The sequence below is a fragment of the Rhinolophus hipposideros genome (assembly GCF_964194185.1).
Source record: "Rhinolophus hipposideros genome assembly, chromosome: 14".
NCBI classification, from domain to species: Eukaryota; Metazoa; Chordata; class Mammalia; order Chiroptera; family Rhinolophidae; genus Rhinolophus; species Rhinolophus hipposideros.
Window position 1 is genome coordinate 65,283,559 of NC_138060.1, and position 15,660 is coordinate 65,299,218.

Below are 15,660 nucleotides of genomic sequence, written 5' to 3' on the forward strand. Positions count from 1 at the left end.
CTGAGAATGGTATTGAAATGCCAAGGTGTAGGTGAGAAGTGTGCTCCTGGCTCCTGGAGCCTTACTGCTTCTATGCCTGTTCAGTAAACAAAACCGGGGAACCTGCAGCCATCCTAAAAATTCACCAGATGTTTCGTCGCAGTGCTTTCACTCCTGAAACAATCTCCTGCCCTGTCCTGAAGCTGGTTTGTAATCTGGTAGGATCCACACATCAGGAAGGAATAAAGAAATAAGAAGTCTTTTCAGTTTCATATAATCCCATTTGTTTATTTTAGTTTTTACTTCCATTGCCTTTGGAGTCAAATTCATAAAATGCTCTTTGAACCCAAGGTCCATAAGTTTAGTACCTATGTTTTCTTCAATGCAGTTTATTGTGTCAGGTCTTATGCTTAAGTCTTTGATCCATTTTGAATTAATTTTGGTACATGGTGACAGATAGCAGTCCAGTTTCATTCTTTTGCACGGACCTCACCCCAGTCAGAATGGCTTTCATCAACAAAACAAATAGTAACAAGTGTGGAGAGGCTGTGGAGAAAAAGGAACCCTCATACACTGTTGGTTGGAATACAGACAGGTGCAGCCACTATGGAAGGCAGTGTGGAGGTTCCTCAAGAAATTACAAATAGAATTACCATATGACCCAGCAATCGCTCTCCTGGGTATCTACCCCAAAAATATAAAAGCATTTCTCTATAGAGACACGTGTACTCCAATGTTCATTGCAGCTTTGTTTACAGTGGCCAAGACATGGAAACAACCAAAATGTCCTTCGATAGATGAATGGATAAAGAAGTTGTGGTATATATACACAATGGAATACTATTCGGAGATTAGAAAAGATGATATAGGAACATTTGTGACAACATGGATGGATCTTGAGAGTATAATGCTAAGTGAAATAAGTCCGACAGAAAAAGCAGAGAACCCTATGATTTCACTGATATGTGGTATATAAACCAAAAAGAACAAGACAAACAAATGAGAAACAAAAACTCATAGACACAGACAATAATTTAGTGGTTACCAGAGGGTAAGGGGGTGGGGGGTGGGTGATGAGGGTAAAGGGGATCAAATATATGGTGATGGAAGGAGAACTGACTCTGGGTGGTGAACACACAATGGGATTTATAGACGATGTAATACAGAATTGTACACCTGAAATCTATGTAAATTTACTAACAATTGTCACCCCAATAAATTTAATTAAAAAAAAAAAGAAATAAGAAGTCAATTACTAAAAAAAAAAAAAAGAAGAAGAAGAAGAAGAAGAAGAAGAAAAGAACAACAGAGGCGGGAGGAAAATATGGGCCTGGTTCTCTTTCACAAGCTTAAGGACTCACAGACATCTCTGAGGCTGAGAGGATCGCTATAAAGCAAACATCTAGTGCACCTGAGATGGATTCAAGCTCACGGCCTTTGCTCCCTGTCTATGACATGGGGATGGATTACTGCCATCCCCTGGAGATGTCATGAAAATAATGTAAAATAATAAATGTGAAGGCACTTGGTAAACCCTAAAACACCTTATTTTGTGGGCATATTGCAGTCTGATATACAAATGCTTAATACAAAAAAAAACACCAAAAAACCCCAAAATATATCTATATATCTATATCTATTTATATGTCTATATCTATATCTATATATCTATATCTATATCTATATCTATATCTATGTCTATGTCCCTATGTCTCAGCATGTGACAGGCAGAATTCTAAGTACTGTATGTCCCTCCAGAGGCCAATCCCTTGGCCAGTCTGCCAGACACCATCTCGGCACATCTGGGAAGGCACTTTGCTGACGACATTAAGGTTGTATATCAGCTGACTTTAAAATAGGCAGATATCACATGATCCTGGGTAGTGGACGGGCTCACTGCAGTCCATCACGTGAGACTGACAAGTGGAAGAGGAGGGTCGATGCGGCCATGAGACCTGTGTGGATGAGAAGGTGAGGCCGGAGAAAGGAGGCACAGGGGAGGGCAAAAGAGGGGTTAGAACTCCACCCACCGAGTCTGCCTTTGAACAGGCCCCCAAGCCTGGGTATGCAGCAGACTCTGGGAGCCGAGAATGATGCCAGGACAATGGCCAGCAAGGGACCAGGACTCTCGCTCCTACAGTGGGAAGTCTGCTAACAGCTGGAAGGATCCCAGAAATGGATTTTCCCCTAAGCTCCAGGGCAAAAAGGCTGCTGATCCCTTGCTTCCAGCCTCGTGATGCCCTTGGTAGAAATCCATGCTGTGCTCACACACCTGACTGATGGAAACTGTGAGCCATCAATGGGTACCAATTATTTTAAGTTGATATGTCTATGCTAATTTGTCAGAGAAGCAATAAAAGACAAGTACAGAAGGTTTCTGCACTAGAAAAATGATTTAGAGAAATGGAACAATTCTCCTCACAGTCTATCAACTACTGAGCTTCACACATGGTGACTATGGTTCACAGGTAACAGGAATGAGAAGCGTCTGACGTCAAGGACATTGAGAAAGAACTATATGAACCATCTGTCCTTACAGGGTCCACTATAGAGTGCCATAGAATGCCACAAACCTCCCTACACCCACTGTCGAAAGAGCAATGTGATGATAGAGGAGAGGAATTCAATACCTGAATTTATAATGTCTGTAGAACTTAATCTGGGTGATATCTAATCCAGGCCATCAGAAACTGACTAAAAATGACAGTTGGTGATCAAGTTACCTAGATTGTTAATTTACTAAGATTGATTCACAATTACTCATTATAAGGCTTATCGCACTGTATATTCCCCTACTTTGAATGTATTTATAAATTGAATATATTTGGTTATGGTTTGTCACTTATAGAGTAAGAATGGAGGAATGGAAAGATTCAAAAGAACATTACAGTAATCCCAAAGTTTCAAATCAGTGAAAAGAATACAAAGAGAGAATAAAAAAATAAAAAAAAAATCCCATGTTGCTTGCTATAGTTGAATCATGCCTCCCCCCCACAATTCATCTGTTAAAGCCCTAACTTCCAGTATCTCAGGATGTGAAATATTTGCAAACAGGGTCATTGTAAATGTAATTAGTTAAACTGTGTTCATCCTGGAGTAGGGTGGATACCTAATCCAATATGACTGATGTCCTCTTAAAAAGAGGAAATTGGGAGACAGACAGACAGACAGACACACACACACACACACACACACACACACTCACACTCACACACACACACTATGCCATGTGGAGATGACGGCAGCGATCAGGCCAATTCTTCTGCACACCCAGGCACACCAAAGATTGACAGCAAAGTACCAGAAGCCAGGAGAAAAGCCTGGAACAGATTCTCCCCGACAGCTCTCCAAAGGACCCAGCCCTGCAGGCATGTTGACCTCAGATTCTAATCTCCAAAACTGGGAGACAACGCATTTATATTGTGTAAGCCCCCAGTGTGTGGTACTTTGTGACAACAGCCCAAGCACATGACTGCACTCCTTCATCCAAAAGAGAAGATACAGAAGGAACTATTGCAAATACAATCATCCTGCATAGGATACCAACCAGTTAAAGAACTTTCAATCTTGGGTACATCAATTCCTAAAAAACACCCTGAACTTCAAAGAAGGTGGGAATTGCTATCACTTTATTTTACAAGAAAGTAGTGGATATAAGATAGTTTGAGAGGCTTGCTCAGGGAAAAAAAAAAAAACAATCAAAGAGGCCTGGATCTGAACCTTCTGAGCCTGAATCTTCATGGTGACTGAGGGACAATCGCCATTCGGTCAGTTCCTTAGGCACCCCTAAACTCACATGGGAGAATCTGCGGGGCAGAAATGCTAAGAGAGGTCAGTCCAGACTCCACGTGGGACCCGATACAGCCCCACTAAATTCCGCTGCAGCCTGAATGGAGGGTGAGCTGTCCCAGCGGCAGTTCCCAAAGCCCGCTGTCCTGATCGGTTTGTGGACACCACAAAGTGCCCAGGCGGCCGAGTCCAGCTCTGGCAGGTAACAGACTTCATCTCCGTCCGGCTGATTTATTAGACGAGAGCCGGCAGATGGACTTGCCCCGAGAGGAGAGCTAATGGATTTCAAATTCCCAGGCCAGCTCCACCGAGAAATAATCAAAATCCATGTGCGATTTTGCCAGTAAACAAAAGTGCTTTTGTAGGATTAAAATATTCCATCTCTGGAGTGTCTGGTGAACTTTTACAGGGCAACGCACTGTGGTAAACAAACAGCCACACTCGGGGGGTGAGCTTGAACCTCTGCAAAGTCTCAGCCGGTCTGAAGAACAAAGTGTCACCAGCTACAGAAGCAATGGATTAGGGATCCCCCCGAAAAAACAAAATGAACAACAAAATATCAAAGCAGGTGTATTATTCATTCTGAATGAGAATGAAACAATTCTTTGTTTTTCTTGCTTACTCCCTTCTCTTGAATTGTCTCCATCCCTCAGCCCACTTGAGAAAACCCAAAATACCAGAAATGTATTAATTTACAAGAAAAACACAAGAAGTTCTAAGTAGTGAAATAGTTTATACCCCAAAGCATGTTCAAGTGAAAATTCTCTCTGTTGCCTTAACTTCAGGGGAGACACTCCAAAATAGCTGCTATGCTGTTATCCACAGATGTCTGCAAGACTTCTGACAGCCAGCAGGGGACAGATTATCGATGAGACTCAGAGGAAAGACAGCACAATGAAAAGGACAGTGCCCAGGAAGCCAGGAGACCTGGTTCCCGCACTGGGCTGACCACCAACGGCGCCAGGACCTTGAACGGCGTCTTGGGAACCATGTCCCCACCTGTGTGAGGTAGGACATGACTTCTGAGGTCCACTTCCAATCAAAAGTATGAGCTCCCAGTGATGCAACCGGGGTACTCTCCAAAGTCTATTCAGGAGTAATTCTTGATTGTGATTCTAGCAATTTGGAGAATCCACTAACTCTACATACAGGCTGATCAAAGTGAGAATAGTCAGATCATTTCCATCTTAAGATTTGATGTTTTTATCCCTCAAATATGGAAAGAGTAGAAACAATTAAAACGATTACTTAGGTGCTACATTCTGTGCTAGTTTCTTGATACCTCACACCTATCTTGGAAGAACCCTACATGACAACTATAATAACACTCCCCAAAAGGGATTAAAACTGGTGGAAGGCGTACATATACACTCACTTAGAAATAGAAATTTGGGGTATGGGACAGTGTTTCTCCTATTATGTTCATCAGAATCCAAATGATTTCAAAGCAATCATTGGAAAACTTGGAACAAAAGCAATGGCAAAGTCAGTTTCTTTGCTTACAGACACAAAATGTCATCAAATATTTCATTTTAAAAATTGTAATAGTCATGATTTTTGTACCATCACTAGGACATAGTCATGTAGAAAATATTAGTACTTATTAATATTTTGGAAACATCAACTTACTAGTACATTTACACTTTATACATATGTATTTATTCGACTTACTGAGTGAGCATTAGGAAGCTGAGCTATACTATTCATTTCCCTACTTATCTATAAAAACACAAACCCGCATCAGGTGGCAGGAGAAGGTTCAAGGGTACCCACATGGTTCTAAAACCTTGTCATGAAGTTTAAGAGGGGGAAAGATAGAATGTAAACATTGAGAAAATGTCAAAATAAGACCAAGGTTCTGATGCTGTTATAGTAGAAATGTTTAAAGTAAGAGGAATATTATTTTATGGTGGCGTTCATCGGGAAACTTCTTTCAGGGATTTCAGTCTGGAAGGAAAGAAGATGCTAGAAGGTGCTGCTTTACTGGAGGCAGAGAGCCAGGAAATCCTTATAGGACTGACTTCCAACCTGCAGCACTCAGTTATCTAAACATTTCCTGGGAAAAACCTACCATTGTAACGAGTCTCGGTGTGTCTGCCACATTAAATTAGTTACATGATGTACAGTCACACTTCTCCTTGATATAGTTCATAACTAGTAAAATCACTCACACTTATTGATTCTGTGTGAAGAAAACTGGGGAGGTTACTCTTTACAAGTAGATTTCTACCACAGCATGGCATTGTGGTGAACTGGTAATGACAAAAACTGTTTGATTTTTTTCTCTTCATTAAAAATAAATATATATTTAAATAAGATTCATGGTCATTCGCTTACAATCTATGTAACAGACCATATCCATTATTACTCCAAACTAGAATTAATTGCAGTGAGTTTTGGAAAAGTATAAGCCCTTGCGATCTAATAAGTGAATGCAGCCATAGAGTTATTGAGCATTTACTGTATGCAAGGCAAATACTAAGTATTTTACATGCATTGTCTCAGTTCATTCTCTCAGTAATCTAATGCACTAGGTAGTATTAATATCTTCATTAAAAATAGAGAAAAGCAGAGGCTCAGAGAGTTCATGTAACTAGTAACAGCTAGAAGGTAGACAGATTGTTTTCAAAACAGCTGTCTCACTAGAGTCTGAAGTCACAAATGGATCATAAGATGTCCCACATGATAAAAGCCATCACCCATTACACCAGAATGGTCTTGAAACTGTGGTCACAGAAGTTACAATGGCTCGAACCTTACATGAGTGAAACTAGACTTCATGAAGACACCAGGCAACGGACAGCAGGGAGGAGGCTTAAAATACTTGTTACCTTGGGTAACATGGCCATGAGAAATCGGGAGACTAACTACCCCTCCAGATTAACCCGGGTAAGGGCAAACCAGAACAGAAAGTCATCCATGAAAAACTGACATAGATATTGGGCTTCCACCAAAGGGACACTTTTTTTCTGCCTGCAATAGCTCTTTCTTACATAACGCCGGGTGAGACCAGAGGACATGCTCTGCATATTGCTTTTGTTTCCAAAATGCTCTGTTCCTAAATTCTTATGGAGTTTAAACTTAGCATCCTCATTGGACAAATTGAAAACCTAAGACCCATCAAACAAATCAACCTCGGAAAAAGCCTGACCCCTACCTAGTACAGTTTCACTGAAAATCCAAATATATAATCCAAATCTCTGGTAAAATGGAAGGGAGGGGTCAAGTTGCCTCAGCAAAACTGAAAGGAAAATGCCTATGGTCAGGTTCAGATCCCATTTCATCGCTATGCGTGTCCGGGAACTCTCAAGATCTGGTATCATGAGGCCCAACAGGGACGGGCCTGAAAGTGGATCTTGGAAATGCTTTAGTTATAAAGAGAGTTTTGGTTTAATATTGAACCAAGGCACAATAGGCTCAACACAATCTCATCAAGCCTGCCCACAGGAAACCTACTGCTACGGGTCCCCCTCATTGGCACCAGGAGGGATCAACTTCTCCCACAGAAAAAAAAATCAGGAGAAGATTAAGTTTTTTACTGATAGCTGTTGGCCAACTGTGTAAAGGGGTCTAAAACAGCATCCATGAAGCAACTTCGCGTAATTGTCACTCTGATGCATAATTTCCCCTAATGGTGCAACCTGAGACAATTTACTTAAAATATTTTTTGAAAATGAATGATTTGACCCTACGGTAGAAATCTCATTGTTTTGTTTCAATACATCCCACAGTTAGGTGACATAGTCTCTCTCTTTCAGGAAACCCTTTGGATATGTATGCTATTATTCAAGCATATTTAAAATTATAGGAGTTTTCAGAATTTTGATGCACTGTCATTTATCTTTGAAGTACTACTTGTCACTCCGTGGCCTCTTGGGCCTAACAATGAAAATCATCTCTATTCTGAATACTTTAATGTCATACAATATTCAAAAAAAATTTTAGCTTGTCAATTTGTTCAAAGTGGCTATACAGAAGCAACAGGGCATAATCAAGTTATTTTTAGCTCCCAAGTCATTTTCACACTTAGCCATTTTGATAGAATGAATTTCCTTTCTAGTCTCCAACACCATAGAATTATTTTGCAAAAATGTGATCTGTTTTAATTTAGGTCAAATAGACCTAGGACCACTGCAGTGTGCTCAAAGTAATAAAGCTATTGAAATTTCTGTTAATATATGAGAGTTTCCAGAGATTTAGCAAAATAATTTATTTCTAAAAAAATCTCCGAGAATGGCTAAGTTAGTGAAACCTAATACATTTATTTTAGCATAGCTGACGACAACATATATGTCTACCTTACTTACATTTATATTGCTAAAACCACCAATTCAAAATCATTGAAGAGATCAGAGCTTTGGTGTAATTTCCTTCTTTAAGCTGTCATGTTGAGCAGTGTGGTATTTGCACTATTAGTTAAGAACATTGTCTAAATTTGACAGAGTCAGATGTGTGCCTATGTGGAGAGAACACTTATGAAATATTCAGAAATTAGTAAAAAAAAAAAAAATCCTGCACATACAATGAGACTAATCTGGTGTTCACAAAAAGAAACAGAACTTAAGCTCATATATTTTTCTACATCAAATTTTGAAAGAAAATGACAATACATATTAAAGAGAGAACGAACCAAGGAAGACGGGCGGCTTCATCAAGTATTAAAGCTAAGTATTCCAGCCAGAAACAAAAGGGGTCACACATCCTTGGTCCCTGCTTCTCTTCAAGGGCTATAATTCGCACATGAAAAATAATGTACTTACTATGTCAGATGTCTGCTTTCAATAAATACGGAACTTAACTTTCGCACAACTTCGGTCTTTGGTGAATTATTTATTTCCTCCTTAACAGCAGCAGAGATGTCAGAGGTTCCAAAGCTTTACTTTCAGACAGTTCTCACCAAGCACAGTCTTTTGCCCGTCCTGTCATCTGCTTGTGTATCTATGAAACAGCTCCGTCCTTCCAACAATGAAAACCCGGGATGCAATCCACACCTGCTCCCTACCACTGAATTTCAAATCCACTCGCAGAAAAACAAACAAACAAACAAACAAAAACCCAAACTAACAAAAACCTTCTCTACTTTGGGTTTTATTTCAGTAGTTTCGTGGCTTGAATATTCTAAATCCGTTTAACACAGCACAGAGCCCTAAGTGGTAAGAATTACGTGACTGCAGCTCCTTCGATGATAACCGACAAGGTGAGCCTTTCAAATTTATAGTGGGTCAGGAGGGGCTGATGCCATACCGGTCTAATAATTAATAATTCATGGAGCCAAATTACAGCCTTAGAAGGAAACAGCCACTTTGACTCCTTCTTTCATAATCCTCTGATGTATGGATGACAGCACAGAAAAGTTCTCGGAGAGGTTAATAAAAAAATAAAATAAATAAAATCCCAGACATAACACTTGAGTTTTAAAATTAGTACCGCCTTGGCACAAGCAGGATTTGCTGCAGCACCACGGGAGTTCTCTCTCTGAGCTCAGGAGATTCGAAGGGATAACTGTATCATTTTAAAAGGCGAAAGATTTATACGATCTGAAGAGAAACCAGAGCATAACTGTATCATTTTAAATGAGCATCTGGAGCGTTAGGAAGTCCAGAGGACAACATGGGATGCAGGAGGTGGGGGGCGTGGGCAAGTAACTCAATTTGCAGGGCACTCTGGACACAAAAATGGGTGGATGTCACTCTGCTGTTTCGAAAAAGGGGCCTTTCACAAGATTTCTGAGAAAACATTTCAGCTGCAGGTGTACTGTGTGTCTCCTTCTCCGTCATACCTGAGGCAGCTCAGTGGGGACAGCCACCATGCAGGGGCCGTGTGTGCCTGTTTTGTGCTCACTCCCACGGCCACACGTAATCTGCACAGTGCAGTTTCTTCAGCACACGGGCTCCCCTTGGTCTATGAGCACTGATGCTTTGAAAGGCTATTTTTACTGAGGAATGCTTTCCATATAGCAAACTGCACAGGTCTGAGGTGTCCCGTCCAATCCATCGCCCTGTCACGAGACAGAACATTTTCACAGCTCCACAAGGTTCCTGTTTCCCTTCCTCGTTGATGTCCTGACCTCAGGGGAACTGACTTCTAACATTAGAGAGGATGGAGCCAATTCTAGTGCCCATGGCAGTGGAGTCGCACAGTATGTCTTCCTCTGTGTGGGAACTCGTTCACTGAACACGTTTTAGGTTCACTCACATCACCATTTTTTGTTGCTGTATCGTATCCCACTGCGTGAACGTCTGCTTAGCCATTCTTCTGTGCACAGACACTGAGGCTAGTTCCGGGTTTTGGGCAATGATGAATGCAGTTCCCATGAATGTTTCCGTACAAGGCTCGTTGTAGGCATGTTTCCATTCTTCTGGGTAAATCCCTCTGCACATGAGCGTGACTGCCAGGTCATAAGGCGCATCCATCTTAACTTTCTATGAAACTGTCAGACTATTTCCAAGTCGTTCCACCATTTCACACCACCCATGATGTATGAGAATTCTGGTTGTCCCACGTCTTCACCAAAATGTGTTGCTGTCAATCTCCTTCACTTTAGCCATTTAGAAGGGACACAATTCCCATTTCTCTTATAACGTATGACATTGAGCACTTTTTTCATGTACTTATTGGCATGAGGCTCAGTCCTCACTGTTACTAAAGTGGGCTTTGAGTTAGGGGCAGATCAAAAAGAGATTTTCCATGTAGGCCCATGCCTCAGTATTGTCTGAGACAGCGCCCCTGTGAAGCCCTCTCCCCATTGGCTAGGACCAGCCCCTGCCCCTGTGATCAGACTGTACCTGGACACGTTAAGTTCTACCCACTCACCCTCTAGTGGACCCTTTATTCTAGTTCAGGAGTGTCCAAACATTTTTCAATGTTTTTTACCAAGGGCCATATGCGGTAAAATACACAAACAGCCGGACCACTCACTCGAGGTGAAGTACGTATTGCCTCACCTGGTTTATTTAAGTAAACTAAATATATTTTTTGAATTTGCTGCGGGCCAATTAAAAATGGATTGTGTGGGGCCGGCCTGGTCAGGCGGTTAGAGCTCCATGCTCCTAACTCCAAAGGCTACCGGTTCGATTCCCATATGGGCCAGTGGACTCTCAACCACAAGGTTGCCAGTTCGATTCTTTGAGTCCCGCAAGGGATGATGCGCAGCGCCCCTTGCAACTAAGATTGAACACAGCACCTTGAGCTGAGCTGCCGCTGAGCTCCTGGATGGCTCAGCTGGTTGGAGTGCGTCCTCTCAACCACAAGGTTCGATTCCCACAAGGGATGGTGGGCTGCGCCCCCTGCAACTAACAACGGCAACTGGACCTGGAGCTGAGCTGCACTCTCCACAACTAAGACTGAAAAGACAACTTGACTTGGAAAAAAGTCCTGGAAGTGCACATTGTTCCCCAATAAAGTGCTGTTCCCCTTCCCCAATAAAAAAAAAAAAAAGAAAGAAAAAAGAAAGAAAAAAAAACCACTTAGGTTTGATTTAAAAAAAAAAAATGGATTGTGTGCCACAGTTGGACCGCGGGCTGCAGTTTGGACACCCCTGTTCTAGTTGGATGATGCTATGCTGTTGGGTCTTTTTTTAGTTTTTCATTCTCAATAGTCAAAAATCACTTTCTTTATGCATGAAGTGACACTCTTCATGCACACTCTTGTTCACTGGCATGCCTAAGAATTTAGCTTCCACTGATGGGCGTTAGTCTAAGATAGACTGATGGTTGAATAATGGTAGATAACACTGACCAAAACTCGAGTCCTGAATCGGGCTTTTTATTTTATTTATAAAATGAGACTAGTAGCTTTCTCTTAGGCGAGTGATTGAGAATTAAACCAGATAAATGGCATGTAACATATCTGGACCCGTTCGAGAGCAGTGATGGTGAGGAGATGGTTGGTGGCAGTTGTGACACCTACTCGGGGTCTCAGTTCACACTGATGATTATTTCCATTGGGCACCATCGTGGATTTATGGTGATTCTTCCATGTCTTTCACGTGATTTCTTCAGGTGTGTCATTTATCTTCTGTGAGCTTTGATGATAATGATACCTAACAGGTATTTATAGTTCATATAAACCAAGATTATGTAAAGACAGTAATAGAAAAATAAGGCAATGTAATTGGAAATGTCCAATGTTATTTCACTTTATGTAATCTCACAGTTAGGCAGACCTAATAATAATACACACAAGTATTATTATACACTAATAATAATACCTAATAATACACACAAGTGTTTATTATTTTATTAAGCACACATCTGCTGATTAAGATATCTATATTTCTCTACCTATGTAAGTATGGTAGAATAGACAAAAAGAAATATTCATATAGGTCTATGAAAAAACAAACATGTACCAAAAGGACTGACTGATCAGTCTGTGTCATACACTATCACGAGGTGGAAAGAGAGCCTCAAGCGTTTGTGAAAAGATGCTAAATTTTATGGGTTGAATTGTGGCCTTCCAAAAATTCATACATTGAATTCTCATTAGATAAAACTTATATGTCTAACTCCCATAACCTCAGAATGTGATCTGATTTGGAAACAGTGTTGTTGCAGAGGTAATTAGTTAAATTTAAATTAATGCCTTAATCCAGTGTGACTGATGTCCTTATAAAAGGGGACATTTGGTTGAACACTGACATGAAAATAAAGGAAACATCCCCAGCCCAGGGTTCTCCACAGATAACAAAACCAGCAGAAGGTAGAGGAATGGTACAGGAGAGACTCCCACACAGCCCTTGGAAGGAGCCAACCCTGCCGATCACTTCGTCTTGGCCTCTAAACCTGAAAATTGTGAGACAATACATTTCTAAGTTTGAAGCAGAAAACATTTCCAAACGAGGTGTTGGAAGTCACAAAGGATAAGGGGGAGAAGCTAAGTATACCTCAAACCATCAATTCTCTGCCAGGACACAGCTGACTATGGACTTCCTGAAGACACACCCTCACAGGGGAACAAAGTGACGATGAGTTTTGCGTCCTTGATACTCACCTGTCCTCGGACAAGATAGTCAAATGGCCTTGGGAAGGCTCAGAAACAGTCTAATCGAATTTGATTTAGCATCTAATTTGGGGTCAGGCAACAATATTTTTCCGGGCTGGTCATGACTAGCAGGATGCAATTGAGAGAAGATTCAGTTCTAATCCGAGCTCCACAATGACCAACACGGTGACTGAAATGAGTTGAAAACAAAATCATGCTCCGGCTACTTAATGCTGTTTCTATATCTGACCCACCTAATCCACAAACTGACAGCACCTACCCCAGAGGCTTTACTACACTTTTCCAAACTGGTGGGTCATCAGAATCCATACAGTTACAATAAGCCTACAATAAACGACTCTAACACACTCTTATTATGCACTCTGTTTCACTTTCCTGCTTCAGTAATTTTGGATTGGATGCCAGGTATTATATTTGAAGATGTGGCAGGTGTCCAACCCCATAAACAAAGGCACTCCTTAGACGCCGGTCATTTCATCATGTTAGCATGATGCCCACAGAGAGTGTGGCAGGGAAGGTCAAGACTGAACCCATTACAGACTAAATCTGGCTCCCATATTATAGTTCAGCCATTCAGAATCTATGAAGAACACCTGTTATTAGAATTTTAGGCCAGATAATAACCACAACCATTATGAATTATGCTCTACACCTTTTATTTTGTAGCCTGAAAAAAAAAAGAAAGAAAAAAAAATGTTCTTAAAGAATAATATAGCTTCTGGAAGAGGGAAATGCCTTTTTGGAGATCATGGTATTTAAAAGGCATTCAATTAAATGCTTGCATCTCTGATGCAATTCTCTGAGCAAAGTTTCCCACTGCAAGAAATAAATAAAACATCATTATTTAGAAATTAAAGTGGCTTAATGAAGTCTCACTTATATGTCCAGCATCTTTTTTCATAAAACTATTCTAATTCTACAAACATGTTACATTAAAAGAAGTGGGGAAGAAAAACTTTGAATTCTATGTAGGTCATTCGTCAATCACTAACTGCACGAAGACACTGAATTTATATGTGTGACTCTCAAAGTAGAAACCATAAGTTCCCTACCTTACCTACAATGATTTCAATGGGAAAGATACAAATCTCTGGTTTTCACATCAATTTAGTTTATAAGCAAGAAGAACATTACTGTTATACAATGTATTTCCTTAAGTATATTTAAGGTTTTTACTTAGGGTGCATCAGTATTTGAAATTGATTATTTGTGGCCAGTTTGTTCTCCCATAATATAGATATAAAGTTTGACTTGATGCATTTTTCTTAAATTATAATTTTCATAATTTCAGGCTTAGAGAAAAGTTGCGAAAATAGTATAAAGAATTACTGTACACTCAGATTCCCCAAGATTGCCCAAATTTTATCCTTTTACTACATTTTCTCTATCATTTCTTATCTCTCTCTAAACACACTGTTTTTTGCTGAACTCGCAAAAGTTCAGCAAATATTTAATATTTATTTAAACTCTAAATAGTTTATAATATTTGTTTAACTCTATATAATATTTATTTAACTCTAAATAGTTTAATGTATGTCTATATAGATATGTATTTCTTTACAGCAAGGACATTCTCTTCTATAACCACAATAAAACTATCAAAATCTGGAAATACCCATTTACCCAGTACTGTTATCTAACCTGAGACCTCATTCAGATTTCTCTCATTGTACAACAAAGCCCTTTAGAGCAAGAACACATCTCATATCACACACTCCATATACCTGACGTGTCTCTTTAGTCTCATTTCACGTGGAACAACTCCTCAATCTTTCTTTGTAGTGTGTGTGTGTGTGTGTGTGTGTGTGTGTGTGTACTTGAAATTTTTTAATATTATGGATAATTGTTTTGTAGAATGATTACAATGTTTCCTCATTTAACTAGATTCTTTTGTGAACTTTTTGTATCTTTCTCAGTGCAACCTATCAAATGACTGATTTGTCCCATGACCGACTAGGGAAACTTTGATCACTAGATTCGGGTGGGGACCATCAGATTTCTCCACTATAAAGTGTCTATTTTCCCCTTTCTAGACAATGGAGACATGTTAATGAAGGACAGAGATAAGGCCCATTCTCTCATGGAATGTGTGTTTTATCAAGGGAGGTAGAGCATAATAGAAGGGAAGAAAAGAAACAGAGGGAAACAGGAAAAGTAGGAAAGGAGAGAGAGGAGAGCTGAAGGAATAAATAAATAGGTAAATTCCAGCAATGCGACAGAAAAACAGAACAAGGCTACTGGTTTTAGAAGAGGGAGTCAGGACACAGGTAGGGCAAGGCCCCCGGAGGATGGGAACACTGACTCTGGAAACAACATGGAGAGCTGGCTTGAGTCACGGGAATGTGGGTGGAGGGCGATGCCTCCTCTTGACTGAGAACAGGACGTCAGTGGTGAGAGTCCCTATGAGATGGGCCAGGGGGTTTCCGATCACACTGAAACCATGCAGGCCACGGCTGGAAGCCAGGGAGTGAGGCCCAGAGATCCTGCTTGAATAGTGAACTGCAGAGAGTGGCGAGAGAAGAGGCAGACAGACCACAGATAGGTTCACCTGGGTGCAACACTGCATCTCGAATCTCTGCCTTCCATCCTCTACGCATGGCATGCCTTTGTTGCAAAAGGAAACAGGTACAATATACCTGCTTTTTATACATTTCACATCCAAACACTCCATCATGAGACAGATTAACCCCATGTACACAGTGTATTATGCTCCTAATAACACCTGGAAACTTTGACCCAAACATATCTGCCACTCATCGAAAAATGTTCCTAGCATTTAGCTCTGCATTTTAAGTACCTTTTGCAGAGATGAAATTTTGAAAATTGTTTTCCAAAACACACATTGCTCAATTTCATGTATTTAAAAAATAGCTCTATTGACTAAATTTG

At 40.5% G+C, this 15,660-nt stretch overlaps 1 protein-coding gene across 5 annotated transcripts in view; it reads right to left on the minus strand.

Moving 5' to 3' along the window:
• The window catches only part of CNTN4 (contactin 4), a 783,747-nt gene that overhangs the window by 519,672 nt on the left and 248,415 nt on the right, over positions 1 to 15,660 (minus strand). The window contains exon 1 of one of the 5 annotated variants that reach the window (XM_081073437.1): positions 8,529 to 8,665. The exons of the other annotated variants lie outside the window; for them this stretch is intronic. The gene's annotated coding sequence lies outside the window, so the exon portion shown is untranslated. Of the gene's footprint in view, positions 1 to 8,528; positions 8,666 to 15,660 lie in introns of those variants that run through there. 5 annotated transcript variants of the gene reach the window in all.